General features: G+C 40.1%; 1 long non-coding RNA gene across 1 annotated transcript; it reads right to left on the bottom strand.

Moving 5' to 3' along the window:
• Positions 1 to 6,259: 6,259 nt before the first annotated feature.
• LOC135313298 (uncharacterized) lies at positions 6,260 to 13,221 on the bottom strand. Its single transcript, XR_010372916.1, has 4 exons — positions 13,147 to 13,221; positions 10,086 to 10,199; positions 6,970 to 7,049; positions 6,260 to 6,312 (listed from the first exon to the last, which is right to left on the bottom strand). It is a non-coding gene; the product is annotated as an uncharacterized LOC135313298 (long non-coding RNA).
• Positions 13,222 to 15,165: the final 1,944 nt, after the last annotated feature.

Consider the following 15,165-nt stretch of genomic DNA (forward strand, 5'->3'; position numbering starts at 1 on the left):
CACAGCACTCCTTGATTCTCAGGGTTTCTTGGCTTCCCAGTTTCTCCCTTTGGTGCATATCCAAGTAATGATTAGCCAAAAAGAGTTGGATAAGCTGTGTCTCTTTTGAAGTTTTTCCTGTGTTGTCTAGCACTCAGCTAGCAGTGGAAAAAACATGCCTCACTTCACCAGCACGAATCGATGCTGAATGTCTCCCACCAAATTCTCAGACATTCATTTGTCAAGGGCAACGTTCTCCGCAGAGTTCGATACTCACAGCCAGATCTTCTGCAAGCGTCTCTTGATTTCAGCATTACGCTAGTACACGGTCTGGCCCTTGGTTTATTGGAACGAGGAGCTGCCAGACGGCCAGTAACACCCCACTGGGGAGCGCCAGGTCTCGATTAGAGCAGGGAATAGCCTCCGTGTCATCTGGCCTCATGCAGTGCCTCGGTCAGGGTAAGCCTCATTCTCTCCAAATCATCAATATGTATCAATGTCTTACCACGCACCCTTTCCTGAGTCTCAAGAATACAGTGATAACAGACCTTATGTACAGCCAAGTTCTAGCTAGACTTCTCTGACAGTGGGTTGTAGTCAGAACCCGCTAACCTAGTCTAATTCAGTCTTACCTGGTAAATCCTTAGCATTAGGGAAGGCTGTTTCTTCCTCCAAATAACCCTGTAAGAAGGGCTGCAAAGCAAGAGGAAGGCAATTTGCAGTTATGGTGTTTTGTGAAGAACAGAGTTATACTAAGATCAGAAAGGCGAAAGAGCATTCTCCCCCTCTCTCTTGTCTAACTTTCTGGATGTTGCAATTCTCTGCTCCAGATGTCTCCCCCCAGCCTAGAAAAATAAATCACAAAGTAGGCACGATGTAGATGGCCCTTGAATAAATCCACCTCAGTGCTCCTTCCAAGTGGGAGATAACCTTAATGTGAGAGAACGGCTCTTGCGCAGCAGTCCAGGCAGACATCTGGATAGATGACATATAGTAAGTGTCCTAATGTTTTAGTGAATTATTTGAGATAACACACTTCTGGGGAAAAAAATTACTGCTTAACTTTGGATATATTTCTTTTCTTCTAAGTCTGAGCATGAGTTTAAGAACTCAGTAGCGATGTATTCCATGGAATTCTTAGTTCTTTCACCATCAACAGCTGCTATTTATATTCTGGATCAATATTCATATGTTTACTCAGGAGCTTAAACACATGCTTCAGCTGCTTTGTATGATGGAAGCATACAGCCACAAATCTGTCTATAACAGACTGAATTTTTCTTCGAAATATTAATTACCATAGAAAGCAGTCTCATTTTTTGCTCACCTACTTTTGTAAGTGCAGTTTATGACAAAAAGTTCCTGTATTTTAAGTATATATGCATATTAATAAGGGCCTGAGAAAGTCTCCTTGCATGGCCACTTTTTTAAAAAGCTGTAACAGAAGTTCAGCTTTTCATTTACTTTTCTGATTCCTTTATGATACTTCATCAATATTTTTTTTTTTAAATAAAAGCTTATTTCTTCCCTCTTCATCTTTTTTTTTTTTTCTGGTACAAATAGTAGAAAGAAATCGCATCAATGATAGAAAAAAAATCTCCTCCCTATTATAAACCTCTTATAGTCTCCATGCCGGTTCAGAAGAGTACTTTAATCCTGTAAAGCACCAGTGGACACTTGTTTGGACACTTGTTTATGTCTTTCTAAAGTAAAGTTTTCTGCATATATGCTTAATCCAAATATGACCACAGATGGCCAAAACTTTGTTTTGGGTTGTCTTTACAAATGGTTGATTTTTGGAACTTAACAGCCCAGGATGGCTGAAGATAAGAGAACTAACAATCCAGTGAGGCTTAAATTGGAAGTAAATCAAATTTGTTATGTTCCAAAATGATTGCACTTGGAAAAAGAACTGAACTGCCTAGAAGCAGTGACAGCTGTTGCAGATATAAGAGATAGAGTAGTGACCTCAACTTATGAGAAACAAGAAATAGAGTTCTAAGTACAAATATTTATGGAGGTTAGAGTTCAGAATTAGCAAAATTACCACTCTCCCTCTCTTGAGTATATATCTAAACACATATATATGCTCTCTCTGTATCCACATTATAGAAAGTAATACACACAATCAGCAAAATTACTCCAACGAAAATAAACGATGTCAATATAAAGACTGATAATAGTAATGAAAAAAGACAACTTTTAAAAATACTCTGAAATCAAACATCATGAACTCAAAGAATTTGAGTTAATTTCAGATTTCAAAGAAATCCAAATTTATTAAGGTAAGAGATTCCTTAGTGGAAACAATCGTAAAACCACATCTTTTTCTTGCAGCACTGCTTTAAATAACCGTAAGATCATGATTTAGGTGCTTATCTCTTCTGATCCCACGTCACTGGAAGGGTAGTGGCTGAAACAATCAGAGGTCCAGCTGTCCTTCCTATCTCCAGGACAGCGGTGGCTGAGCTGCCCCCCATGGGCTCTGCATCCAGGCAGTTTAAAGACCTTGATGTTACGACGGTCCTGCCAGTCTGGTCCCAAAGTAACTTATCCCCTGCTTAGGGCTTAAGACATGTTTCAGTTTCATTATATCACTAAGGGTAAAGCAGTTGCTCTTGCACTGGAAATGTTTGGACACAAGCTTATTACAGGGACACAACCTAAGAGATGATAGGGAGATCTTTTTCCCTATAGTGGGGGGAAAATAGTAGTGCTTGTGAGGCAGATAAAAAAATGCAGCCAGTGTCCGTCTTTGTTGTTGTTGTCATTTAAGAAACCCATTAACCCCTTTTGAACAGAGCACATACAAACATTTAAGAAGCAGACCTTCACATAAACACAGAACAGCTGAGGTTGTCAGGCACCTCTGGAGATCATCTGGTCCACCCCACACCCCCTGCTCAAGCAGGGCCACCTAGAGCTGGTTGTGACAAGCCTGCTTGCAACGATTCTAACAATTTTCGCTCTAAACGTTTCCACATCAACTACAAACCACTTCAGGTCAAAAATTCTCTCTCTCACTGTGTTATGCTGCCCAGCAAGTGATCAGGAAAGAGCAGAAGATGTGTTGCAGGTTCTTCTTTATCCTCTTGTAAATTAGCTTCTTGTCTTTTAAGGGTTGTACGATTCCTAACTTCCATATGGGGTAAGTCTGCAGAACACTAAATTATTCACAGGACTGCAGTTGGAAATCAAAATATAGGTGGAGGTGAGGAAAATACTCTTTCCGTTCAATGGTATGTTACAGTACAAGGCCAAACTAACTTCACGGAGGAATACAGCAAAGACAGACTATTCCCAAGGAACAGGAGTTACCACATAATGCAGCTTTCATCATTTCACATTCGAGGGCAAGGAGAGATGAGATCAGCGAGACACTCCAAAGGAAAAAAAAACCCAAACCTGTTATTTTACCGTATAATGGATTTAGTTTCTACCATTTGCTCAAACAAAAACCTTGCTCTTTATTATTTCTATAGAATTTTTTAGCTAGCAGGTAGAAAATAGCAGAAGTAAAAAACCAAAACCCACTCTCTCGGTAACAATCTGTACTGATAGTATTCCAGAAGGAATGTCACAACAACTCTCCCGTTTGTTTTCTCTTTGTTTCAGGACGGTTTCCATGGATCCCCAAACCTAGGCCCCACTGAAGGGCTCCCCAGAGCATAACGCCATGTAGCCGCAGGTCACAGACCAAGCATCACATGCAGAACACAAACAGAATTCCAGTAGCGCAGTCAACACATTAAACCTCTTGCAAATACAATTTACTGTCCAGGATATCAGCATGTTAGTATTTGAGAAAGGAGAGACAGGCCCTGGAACGCTGTAAGAAGTGCAAATAAATTATGCCGTCCCTTGTGCTGTATTAGCTTTTCGTTTTAGGGAGGGAGAACTATCCCAAATGAGTCTGAGGCAGCATTTAGTGCTGGGGTGGATATAGTTGTTATTGCTATACCACACCCCAATGCATCCATCCATGCGACGACTAGCTTAGGTGAAACGCTTTCTGCAATTCTCCCCGTTCTCAGCTATGAAATCATTCTTATATGTCTTTAAGTTTACCGTTACCGCACACGAACCTACACCTCCTACAATATCTGAAGTCACAAGTACTGTAAGTGCAACTTAAGCCAACTGGCTCTTGTGAAATCTTGTTTGTTTCTTGGAGAGACGCTTAGCGCATTTCTTCGTGGTAGTTTAAAAAATTAATCTGCTGTCCGCATGCCAAAACAGAATTTGCAATCTGCCAAAAAATGAGTTTCCCAACTCTGTCCAGGCCATTATCTCAAACCTGACCAGCAATAATTAACTTCCAAGCATCTGGGAGGTTAAATTGCTCAGTGATCTGTCATCTTCTATGCAAAAGCAATACTCATTTCACACTATTTAGTTTACATTCATTCTCCCCTCAGGAAGAATTAGAGAATGAATGCCTGCATAAACCACTTTGTTTCACCCTCATTAGTCTTATCAAATCCACTCTTCCATGGTCAGTTTGTGAGAATATACCCATCTTTGAAAGCAACCTGAAGAGTGAAAAGGGTTTGCATGTTGCTATGTAGTCCTTATCTTGGTGACAGTAAATCATTGTGCAAATGGATTTTGCTTTTTAGCTCCTAATCAAGTATCGATGTGAAGACATCTCTGCTTACAGACATGACAGTAGATAATCCGGAAAGTGGTAGAAGGACCTGCTCATACTTGACTGGTTGCATATTGGTTTTCCTGTAGAAGCTGTATTGCCTGGCCAAAGAACCACCAGCAAATGCCACATTAACATGGCCAGCTACTGAGCTCTGCCTTGTTCAACTGCCAGCCATGAATTCCAGCCATTTTGTCCTTCAGATGGCATTTAGGAAAACTCTACAGACCCCTGTAATGCTACTACAACACACAAGAAAAGATAGCTGTATCTTAAAGTGAATGCTGAAGGTGCAAACTCCAAGCAACAGAGACTTAAGGGTGAAAAGCAAGAGTTACAGGTGCCATTACCAGTCTGAATATTTGCTCTGAAGCCTTAGTGGTCTGTTAATGTTGTTAATCTGCCCTAATCTAAAACTCACAGATTCTCTGCTGATACCCTAAGGGGGTTAGCAGCTGATAATGGAGAAAAAGCTGGACACGCTAGCTTTGCCACAGGCCACAACTGCTCTGTGACATTAAGCGTAAAAGGTTGTCCCCCGGACATTGAGCAGCAGTAGTTGGTAGGGATCAATGTGTGCATGTTATCAGTGGATTTCACAAGTCTTCTGACAGCAGAGGAAGGGAAAGGCTGTGTAATCCTCCCCAAACCCAGGAATGAAACCAGGAGGACACTGAAATAGGCACAGACTCATCTTCCTTTCTCTTGTCTGCTCCACCCTCCACCCCCAGCCTGTCTCGTCTCCTCATCCTTTGTCCCCACCCTGTTCCTTTCCTTTCCCCTGCTGTCACGCACAGGTTTCTAGCCTGTTTCTAAATCTTTCCTCAGCTCCTCATGCCAAGCTCTGTACTTTGGACTTTTCCTTTGTATCTCACTATGGCTGCTAGCCATGTGCCTCATAGCTGGGTTTCCTTTCCCCACTTCTTAATCCCTGCCTCCTTTCTTGAGGTTCAAAGCTCATGTTCTCATTCCCCAGCCAATCCTCATCACCCTGTACCTTAATTTTTCCATAGACTTTTTCATTTTCCTCTCCCCTGGCACTTTCCCTCCTCGCAGTAGTTCCCAACTCCCCATTTCACTCTCCTTGCAAGACAGTAGCCTCAGTCCCGTCAGACTGCCCGTCACCATCAGACTGGCACGCCTGCCTGTGTACGGCAGGTAACGCTGGACGATCTCCAGCCAGCTCTGCTGGGAGCCCTGCTCCTCAGGCCACTCCTCAGCCCTTCCTTCCCGGCACAAACCAGCCCCGGGGACCCAACACTGCCCCGCACTGTCACATCACTTTGGCCTCCACTGTCCCCAGAAGGTGAAGGAGAAGGCAGAGGAAAAGGGGGGCTCTTTTGCCCTGCTTGGTATCCCCCTTTCAACTGTTCTCCAGCCCTTCAGCATAGAAGCTCTAACTGGGGCAATTCTGAAGCATCTGGACAAGTTTAATGGTTATAACTAAATCAGTCACAAGGCTTCCTCTAAAATTTTGTGGAACCAGACAAAATTTTAACTGATCAGTTTCAAGCTTGCATGAATTCCTTTCTGACAAAAAAGGTTGAAAAACTGAAATAATTTTTAGAACTCATACAACTCTTACCACAAAACCCTTCAATCTTCTTTAAAGAAGATAGTATTGCATAGATTACCTCAGCAACTGCAACCGATCACAAACTCGGACATCTTCCAGGGGTGCTTCACTGTGGGGAAAAATAATAAAAATATATGTGGCTAACTTTATTGCCATAAATATTAAGGCCTTTCACCTGACTAATCACACCCCTTGAGTCATTTCACTGAAGTCAACAAGTAACGTAAAAACAACAAAAACTCAGTAAGCAAATAATGATAAAATCCTTTCCTTCAAAGGCCAGCGAGTCAAATTCGTTGCAATTAATGATATTCATTAATTAAATTAAATCAAGGTGGCTGGCTAGCATTTTTAGTGCGTATGTTTGCATGCATGTATTATACACACAAGGAGGCATATAACCAAGTGCTCAGGAGTCTGTTTTGTAAAATTCACTGGGCATCCTGGCCAAGATGAGTGCTGGATTTTAGCTGTTATTTCCATTCATAATTCGAATTGCAATTGTAATTTTTCAGACAGAATAATCGCAGAGTTTTTATACTAAAATGACAGCAGTTTATGAATCAATTTATGGGCTTTGTCATCTAATTATTCATTTATTTTAAAAAGACCAAATTAATATTGATGATTCCTTTCAGTGGGTTACACATCACATTTTATGTCAGTTGCTCCTAATATGAAGTTGGGCTTCCCCTTTATTAATTTCTTCCCCATTGTTGCATTTCCCACTGTTGTTGTTGGAATACAAACAAACAAAGACACTCACCTCAGAGGTATTAGCTTTTTCTTATGACATCAGTGTGTAGGCTGTGCAAAATCGAGGCATCAGTTAGTCACTCGCACCATCTGTGTGGGCCCGAAGAAAGCAAGATGTAATCTGTCATATGGTAAGCTTTGGACAAAACAGCAACAATCCATATTCAGCTGCGCAGATGAAATGGATCCCTTGAGAAGCTTCAGTCTGCCAGAGCGTGCGCTTGTGGGTGTCAGCTGCTGGGGGTCAGCTCTTCATAACGCAAGGAGGGAAAACTTTCTGTTTGTCCAGGCAAGAATCGGGAGGGTGGTGGCAGTCAGCTTGACAGACTAGAGTTTGCTAGCCAAACTGCAGTGGTATTAAGTAGCACTTTGAAACTTCAGAGCCAACATCCTTTCTCATTTTCAGTGATGTAAGAAAACTTGCTCCGGGGATGATTTCAATGCAAGACAGGAGGAAGTAATGAAATAATTCTTTTTTGCTTTTTACTTCCCACCAGAGTAAATCCATTGTCCTCCCTGGCCTCTCTGAAGCTACCACGATGTTGTTCCTCAAAGCAGGGAAGACAGGAGTCTAGCATGCAAAGGAAAAGGCTAAATGCATAGTTAGCAGGTCTACAAAAGTCTCCCTGCGTAAAGGATATATCCCCAGGCTACCTCACCTAGTTGGTTGGAACTGATGATAACATTACTTTTTACTCACACCCTTCAAATAGCATCTCTCTGCTGACTTCCTTGGCATTCATCTCTGGATTTTATTTTTAGTGCATACAGATGACAATTACATGAAGGTACAGCAATATTTTTACCTACGGCACTTGCATGTTCCCAAGAAATGTATACAGGAGACTTTACGGCCCTACATCAGATTACTTCAGCTTGTGCTGAACAGAATTCCCGTAATACATGTTTTCACTGAAGAGGTGCCTTGTCACGATCCCTACCATTACAGATACTGCAAGGCGACATCAATGCCCTGGCAATGCCTTCATTTTTATAAAGGGTATCTGTGGAGATGACTTTCAAGGACAATTACTTATTCCAACCCCCTTTTCACAGTGGCACCAAGTAGCCTGAAAGGCACTATCGGTTGCTGAGCAATAGTTCTCCTTTCTTCCTCATATAACGCTCACTAATTTTTGGGACTTCTTTTGTTTTTTAACATAAAGAACTCCAATACTTATTTTCAGGTTAAGTATACAATCTCATGCACAAATTTATTACTGAGCATAGTTATTTTTATGGAACACTGGGTTTTTTCCTAGTGGTTAGTTTCACCACAGAGACACAGATGAGTATAAATACTTTCCCCAGCTGTGGCTAGGAAATGGAGAACAGAATGCAGCAAGAGAGAACTGAGATCTTTAGCATACAAAAGACTCCAAAATACTGAGGGAGGAGGAATGCAGTCTGTCTTCTCATCCCAACAGTCACCAGAAGGGGAAGACCAAGCTTTCTACTGTATTAGAGAGTTAAGAAAATGAAAGGAAAAAAAAAAGTGCCTTTCCTTATGCTTTTTCTGTAAGCACTAGAGCCAACCCTTTTCATGTTTTGCTGCATCTAATAGTGTGTGCTCTTGTTGTCTGGTTTCTAGAAGTCTCCATGCTCCAGAAAGGGAAATAGATGAGTTGCAAGTATCATAACAAAACTCTCAGGGACTAGGGGCAGGAGGGCAGGAAGAAGTGGAAAATGCAATATAAGGAATGAGTTACTGCCAATGCATGTTTTCTCTAGAGCCTACACAAACATAAAGTTAGGTTAATTGTCTAACAAAATCTGTGATTTTATTAAATAATTAGTTCAACCATTATTTTGAACTAACTTGATCCCATGTTTAAAGCAGCCCAGCCAGTGTCACATGACTGGCAGACACATGCAATTAGTGAGTGTTTTCATGAGTCAATTGGGCCTATTTGGCAGCTCTATTTAAAACTTTTTTCAGGCGAAGGGGATGATTGCAATTAAATTCACTCACTGGAGTTGTTAGCTTGATGGCAAGGCTCTTTAATCAACCCTCTTCTGTCATTCTTCCTTACACTCTTACCTTCAATACCCTGAGCATAACTTTCTAGAGAAATTAACATTTTAGGGCATCTCCATTTTGCCTACCATTTTTAAACAGCTGATTCCCAGACAACATCTCCCATGCTCTCCATGTTAAGCACCAATGAAGCATCTCAGCACTCAAACTGGAATCAATTCAGACCTCGATCCAAATCCCTTAAAAGTTATAGTATGGTTTAGGTTGGAAGGGATCTTTAGAGGTCATCTAGTCCAACCCCGCTGCAGTGAGCAGGGATATCTTCAACTAGGTCAGGTTTCTGGACTCTTTCAACTGATCATGGCAGCCACTGGTTTTAAGACATCTCAGTTCCCAGTCAGTTCTCTCGAGAAGTCCTGCCCCCTATGCAGCACATATGTGAAAGCACTTCATTCTAGGACATGCAGTAAGGAGGAATGAGTAAACATGTGACAGAAATACTGATTAAGTGATTTGCATTGTAAAAAAAAAGCACAGTTTGTAGCTTTATCCAGTTACTTTTTAAGCAATTGTACGTAGCAGATGGAAGTAATCTTTCTGAAAAGAGGAAGAAAGAGAGGCCCCTGAAATTTTATGAAGGGGTGAACAAACACATTTTGGTTGCCACATGCCCAAGACACAACACCAAATTCCTAGCGGTCTAGGGAAAAGCTGCAACATGCATGTTACTTTATCACGTGTCAGGAGGCAACAGAGATTAATAGTTTTGGCTGCTGAAATTAGTAAAGCAGGCTACCTTTGTTCTTCCATTCACATACAAAATAGATCAGCATTGAACAGCCTTTAACTATTTTTATTTCAGTCTCTTCATGTCAACTTTGCGTAATGTCTTTAAAAAAAAAAGAGATTAGCATGTATTATGATGTTTGGTTTACTGCCATGTGGGATAACTGAAAACACAATTACATTACCTCTCAGTCACAAAGCTTTTTTTCCAGGCTGGTTACATGCAAGAAAGGCAAATCATGCTGGAAGCAATAAGATGAAAAGGCTGGAACAAACTGTATGCAATTAGTAGACTAGATGAAATTGGCCAGAATTCAGATGCAGTACAAATGAGTATAAACAAAGAAGTTGCATTTGCTTACCTCATGTCTGAATTTGAGCTATTGATCTTAGCATATGAAAAGCAGTGGTACTGGGAGGAATTTAGCTGTAATTCCTGCTCTGTTGTAGTTAACTAAACTGTCATTGACTTCAACCTGTGGAAGATCAAATTCAGAATGGTTAAGAATTTCTCCACTTTTAAAAGCATTCTCTTCAACAAGTTACAAAGCAGAGACAGGGCCAGAGGTCTGATCCTAACTGCTTTTAAAAGAAAACAGAAATATCAATAAGACCTTTGCTATGAGACTTCAGTGGAATCAGGATTTAGGTTCTAGGCCACAAGAGAAAAATCACGTGTAATAAAGTAATGCTGTACTGTTCCAGACCAGTGTAAAAAAATTCTACTTTCTGGTGTTTTAAGACAGACAAATCAAAACTTGTTTAAAAAAAAAATCCTTACAAATGTGTAGGAATATCAAACAGCATTCAGAATGAGCACAACTCAGAGGAGGGTTACACATAGCCAACAAATTACGTTCATGTTGAAATGTGCGAGACGTGCTTTCTCTTGCTGGAAAGCATGCTTTATGATTTTCAGATCGATCTATTCTCACTAGAAGTTGAGTCTATCTTCACTGGCCATAAAGTATAATCTCACAACATTACTTTTTAAGGCAAATAATTTCTCTGACAGAAAAAAAGAATAACTGTTCTGAGACATAGCACTTGTTGCTAAACCTTTCTCAGGATGCAGCCGCCATTTGCATGGCAATTGTGCCACTCTCTAGGTTAGGGTAAAGACAGCCTAACAACTTTTTTTTTTTTTAATCTCCCTTTGGTACATTATTGCCCTTTTTAATCTTCAGTTTCCAAGTGGTAGGAAAAGAAGAAATTTTCAACTCCAGGGACTAAAGCCACAGCCCATGGAAAGCAGAAGCAAGCAAAAGTGTTTAGGTACACCCAATTCTCTTCCCAAGATAGACAGGCATCGTTAGTTCAGATGAGACACAACCAGCACTCCACAAAACAAAAGCAACAACAAAAAAATCTTTTTAAAGTGTATGACACGATGGGGGAATGAGGTTAGTGCTGAGGGTAAATTCCAAATAGCTGGGCATATTTTTTCTGGATTGTCTCTTACGTAACCCCCAAAATTCAGTCTCACAACATCCTGCTGGGAGCAGAGGGGAGTGGGTTGGGAGCTCATTGACAAGAGCAGGCACATGCGCACATAGACACACAGCCACCGCACACACAAGGCAACAAGAATTAGCTAGTCCGCTGCAAATGTCAGCCAATTTCCTCAGCACTTCTTATTCACTGAAAAGTGAAAAATCTCACTAAACAGTCTCTGAAGAACTGCAAGTGGGGGAAGTTAGTTGGATTCATAGTCTTTCTCTGGTTACTGCTGTTGTTGGCTGCTTGGTAGCCTATACATCACTTCAGTTAAGTAACCAGTAAACAAGCAAGCATTTATTTCATAAGAATCACCAATGCAATTGGTGTTAACAAGTTCTAATTGTTATTAACAGCAGCTGTCATTTTAAGTTGACTAAGCACAGCAGCTCTGGGCTGCTGCTGTTCATGTTATCCCATGAGGCACACAAAAGACTTATTCCAGAATCCAATTTGTCCAGAGAATAGTTTTTCAGATGGTAGAGAGCCAGAAAGTACAGACTGGATGACAGCAGTGCTAACACTTGCTGATTTAACACACCTAGGAAACAAAGAAAGAGCTGAGAAGTGGAAGGAGAGTTTGGAGATGGACAGGCTGGATATAAATAATACCAATGCTTTTCACAGCCAGCCTTTCTAGTAAAGAAATACATTGGTGGTATACTTACACCACCTTGAAACAGGACCAAGAACCATACCTGTTCAGTGCTTCAGAATTACATATTTGGCAGATGATGAAATATGACCTTTGTCCCTAAACTACATTACTTTTCTATTATTATTTTTAAATAACTTTCATTTCAGAGCTCGAATTTCCTGTTCTTTCTAGGAGAGTGGGCAGTAATAAGCTGTTATGAATGCTGCAGCTTTTTTAAAAAATAGGAAGGGAAGAGGAAGCAAGCAGATTTTCTACTCATCACAAAAAAGAAGACATTTCAGTCAATTGGGTTACAGTCAGAAACAAAAGCTGTTATGATCAAAGTAAAGCTTACAATGCACATCAGACAGAATTCTGAAATTAAATCATATCCCTTTACAGGTATTGAAAAATTTAATAAAAATTTAGGGTTAAAGTTCCAAAAGCAAGCACACAAATTCACAATTAAATACGTGGTCTCTATTTCTATAACAATGTCACAAGGGAAAAAAACCCCATCTAATCAGCAAGCACAAAAGCTTGAATTTTTACATTGGTTATAGTACTTGTGTTGACCACGGACACCTTTATTGACTTGGAATCTCCGTAGAAAACTCAGCTGATGAGCGTTCACTTAAAAGTCATTGGTTTATGCTCCTCTTCAAAGCACAAAATTCAGTTTTTCCTACTCAAACCATCTTAGTAACTGATTATACATTTAGGATTATGTATATGAGGGAGAGGATTTTTTTTTTTAATTATGAAGGTTCCAAAAATTGTGTAATGTTTGGTGTCCTGTTTTGTACCTGACTGGTCAAACCATTTTCCTGCAGCTATTTTGAACCTCCATGATAACGTAATCTGTTTATTCAGTCTCATGATTGATCTGATATACATGAAGAAATTTTATTCTGGAGAGCTTTGGTTTATTATAGTCATCTTCAATTCTAATAAATACTTCTGGTTTTGATGGAGACACAGATCTATTTAACATATGGATCTAACTTCTAAAACGGAGGGTAGAATTATTCTGTGAAAGATAGGGGCATGTGTAGAAAATTTAAAAATAAATCTGGTTTACATGAAAGAAAATGTTGAGCAATCATCCTAAACATTGTGTCAGCATCCATTTCATTTATTTACAAGACGTAAGTTCTTTTTCTGGCTTTTCTTTTTCAGTAACTAAAGTTTCCATTTGTTACTCTTGCTCCTCCTGGAAATACAGCAGTAAACGATAACATAAATAATTATTACAAATACTTAGATGACTTTGCTGAAAGAGTATTTACCTCAAGCGTGTCCCAAGAGACATCAGCTCCAGTTTGGCTTAAAGGTTCCGTCTAACATAAAAGGCAAAATGTCCCTTTAGATAAAAGTAAGATAGAGGATATGTTACTAAAAAAACGTACAGGAAATGAGAAAGTATTAGAAATTGAGTTCTAGTTTAAGTGTAAAAAGATTATGACTCAACATATCATCAATGACCCTTTATTGAAATGAATCCAGTTGATATGAACTGAATATACCATTTTCCAGAATAGGAGGCACATTTATATATGTCATAAATGTAGAATATCAATACATGTCATTATGTAGTATATCTAAAAAAACCCAGTGAGCTCCAGACGTGCTCTGAATCTTCCCGGATTCAGTCTCTTTTGACTGAAATCTGGACTTGAGCAACGCCTGATGACGTGCCTCCTCCAAGAAACCCCACTTGCAGAGAGCATGCAGAGACCACAGACCTTGCAGTATGCAGGAGGATAGATGGTAATTTCTAAAACTGAGATGAATATCATCCTCTACCACAAAGAAGTAAGCAGAAGTGATGGATTTTTATTTTATTTTCAACTTGGAATTTGTTTTATTTAGAGATGTTTAATTTATAATTATATCATGCAGACTCAACGCTTAGGTTTATTATGGTGCTCTGCCCAGAGATCCTCTTGGATGCTGCTTTTAACAGCTTCTTTGTGTTTCACAGATGGTCTGTATTTGCCTTTTGCCTCTTTTTTTTTAATATTAATTGCAAGATTGTAAAATTAAAAGAAAAAGCAATAACAACAGCAGAACAATTTTAGGCTTCAAGCAGTTACCTCCAGAATTTGTTGTGGAACTGAGCTGCTTCAGATTAATGCAAGGTCTGCAACATACATGTTATACCAATCTCTGAGTATAGTTTGAAATATTAGCAATGTGTAACGCCTTCACAATTATGCCTGATGTAAGAGATTATCTGTCTGTTGAAATTGCAGCTACTACAAAACCTCTCATTAGGAATTGCCATGTATTGTTAGTCTGCTGTAGGGCAGCAGACCTTTGCTGCCTTAAACATACCCGTAAGGCAAAGAACAGACATTCGTTATTACAATGAAGTAATAAACCTTTAAAGACCTGGTGTGTGGGCTTACTTGGTTAACAAAGACAAGAAAGGCTGGAAAACTAGAAAAATGGGAATGGGGATCTTCTTGTGAAATGGAAGAATGACGATACATCCTCCCCCAGAGCAGTTCTTTCTGAGACTGCACAGCCTATGGGCAGTTTGCTATAGGGTACACTGGAGTCCCCGCAGCCAGTGCAGTAGTCTGAGGAGGCCACATGGTTCCCACAGGTATCCCAAATATCAACCGTAGCCAACCTCTGGTAATCAACTTACTGCAGAAACAAACCAAAACAACAGCAGCAAAAAATTGACTCATGGTATTCTACAGCCTGGCTTATGTATTGCTCCCGATAACGTCAGGGAGAAAGTCCCATCCGCTGCTGGTACCGTCCTCTGGACAAGGCTGCACGGAGACTCCGTCTTACATTCACTTCATTTTCAGTGACATTTCTTCTACAGGACTGGAAAGTTTTGAGAGATTGCAGCAAATCACAAGTAGGCTTAGTTCTTCTCAGAAGCAAACACTGGGATCTTGAGCCCAAATATTTTGTATTTGAGGATATTGTGGGGTTTGGCTTTAAGTCCCTCGCTTTCCTGCCAATTTCAAATGTGATTCAAAACGGAGTTAATTTTCTGATCTGTTGCAGTCATTCTCACAGGACTTCGTTAGAGGCAGAATATAGAGGGGATTGTAAGAAAATAAGATGGAAGAATTTCTGGAGCTGGCATGTCCAAAAGGAATTAAGACACTAGATCAGATGACGAGGCCATCATCTTTCTATTAATCCCTTGCCTTCCATGCACATTTTGGAGGCCTAGGAAGAATCCTCGCTTGCCTAGATTTTTAGTACGAAAAGCTACTCCTGTAGAGACAACCTCTACTGTTGACAATATGCTGTTTGACTGCCTTGTCATTAATGAACAC

Source organism: Phalacrocorax carbo, chromosome 4 (assembly GCF_963921805.1).
Source record: "Phalacrocorax carbo chromosome 4, bPhaCar2.1, whole genome shotgun sequence".
Taxonomy (NCBI): domain Eukaryota; kingdom Metazoa; phylum Chordata; class Aves; order Suliformes; family Phalacrocoracidae; genus Phalacrocorax; species Phalacrocorax carbo.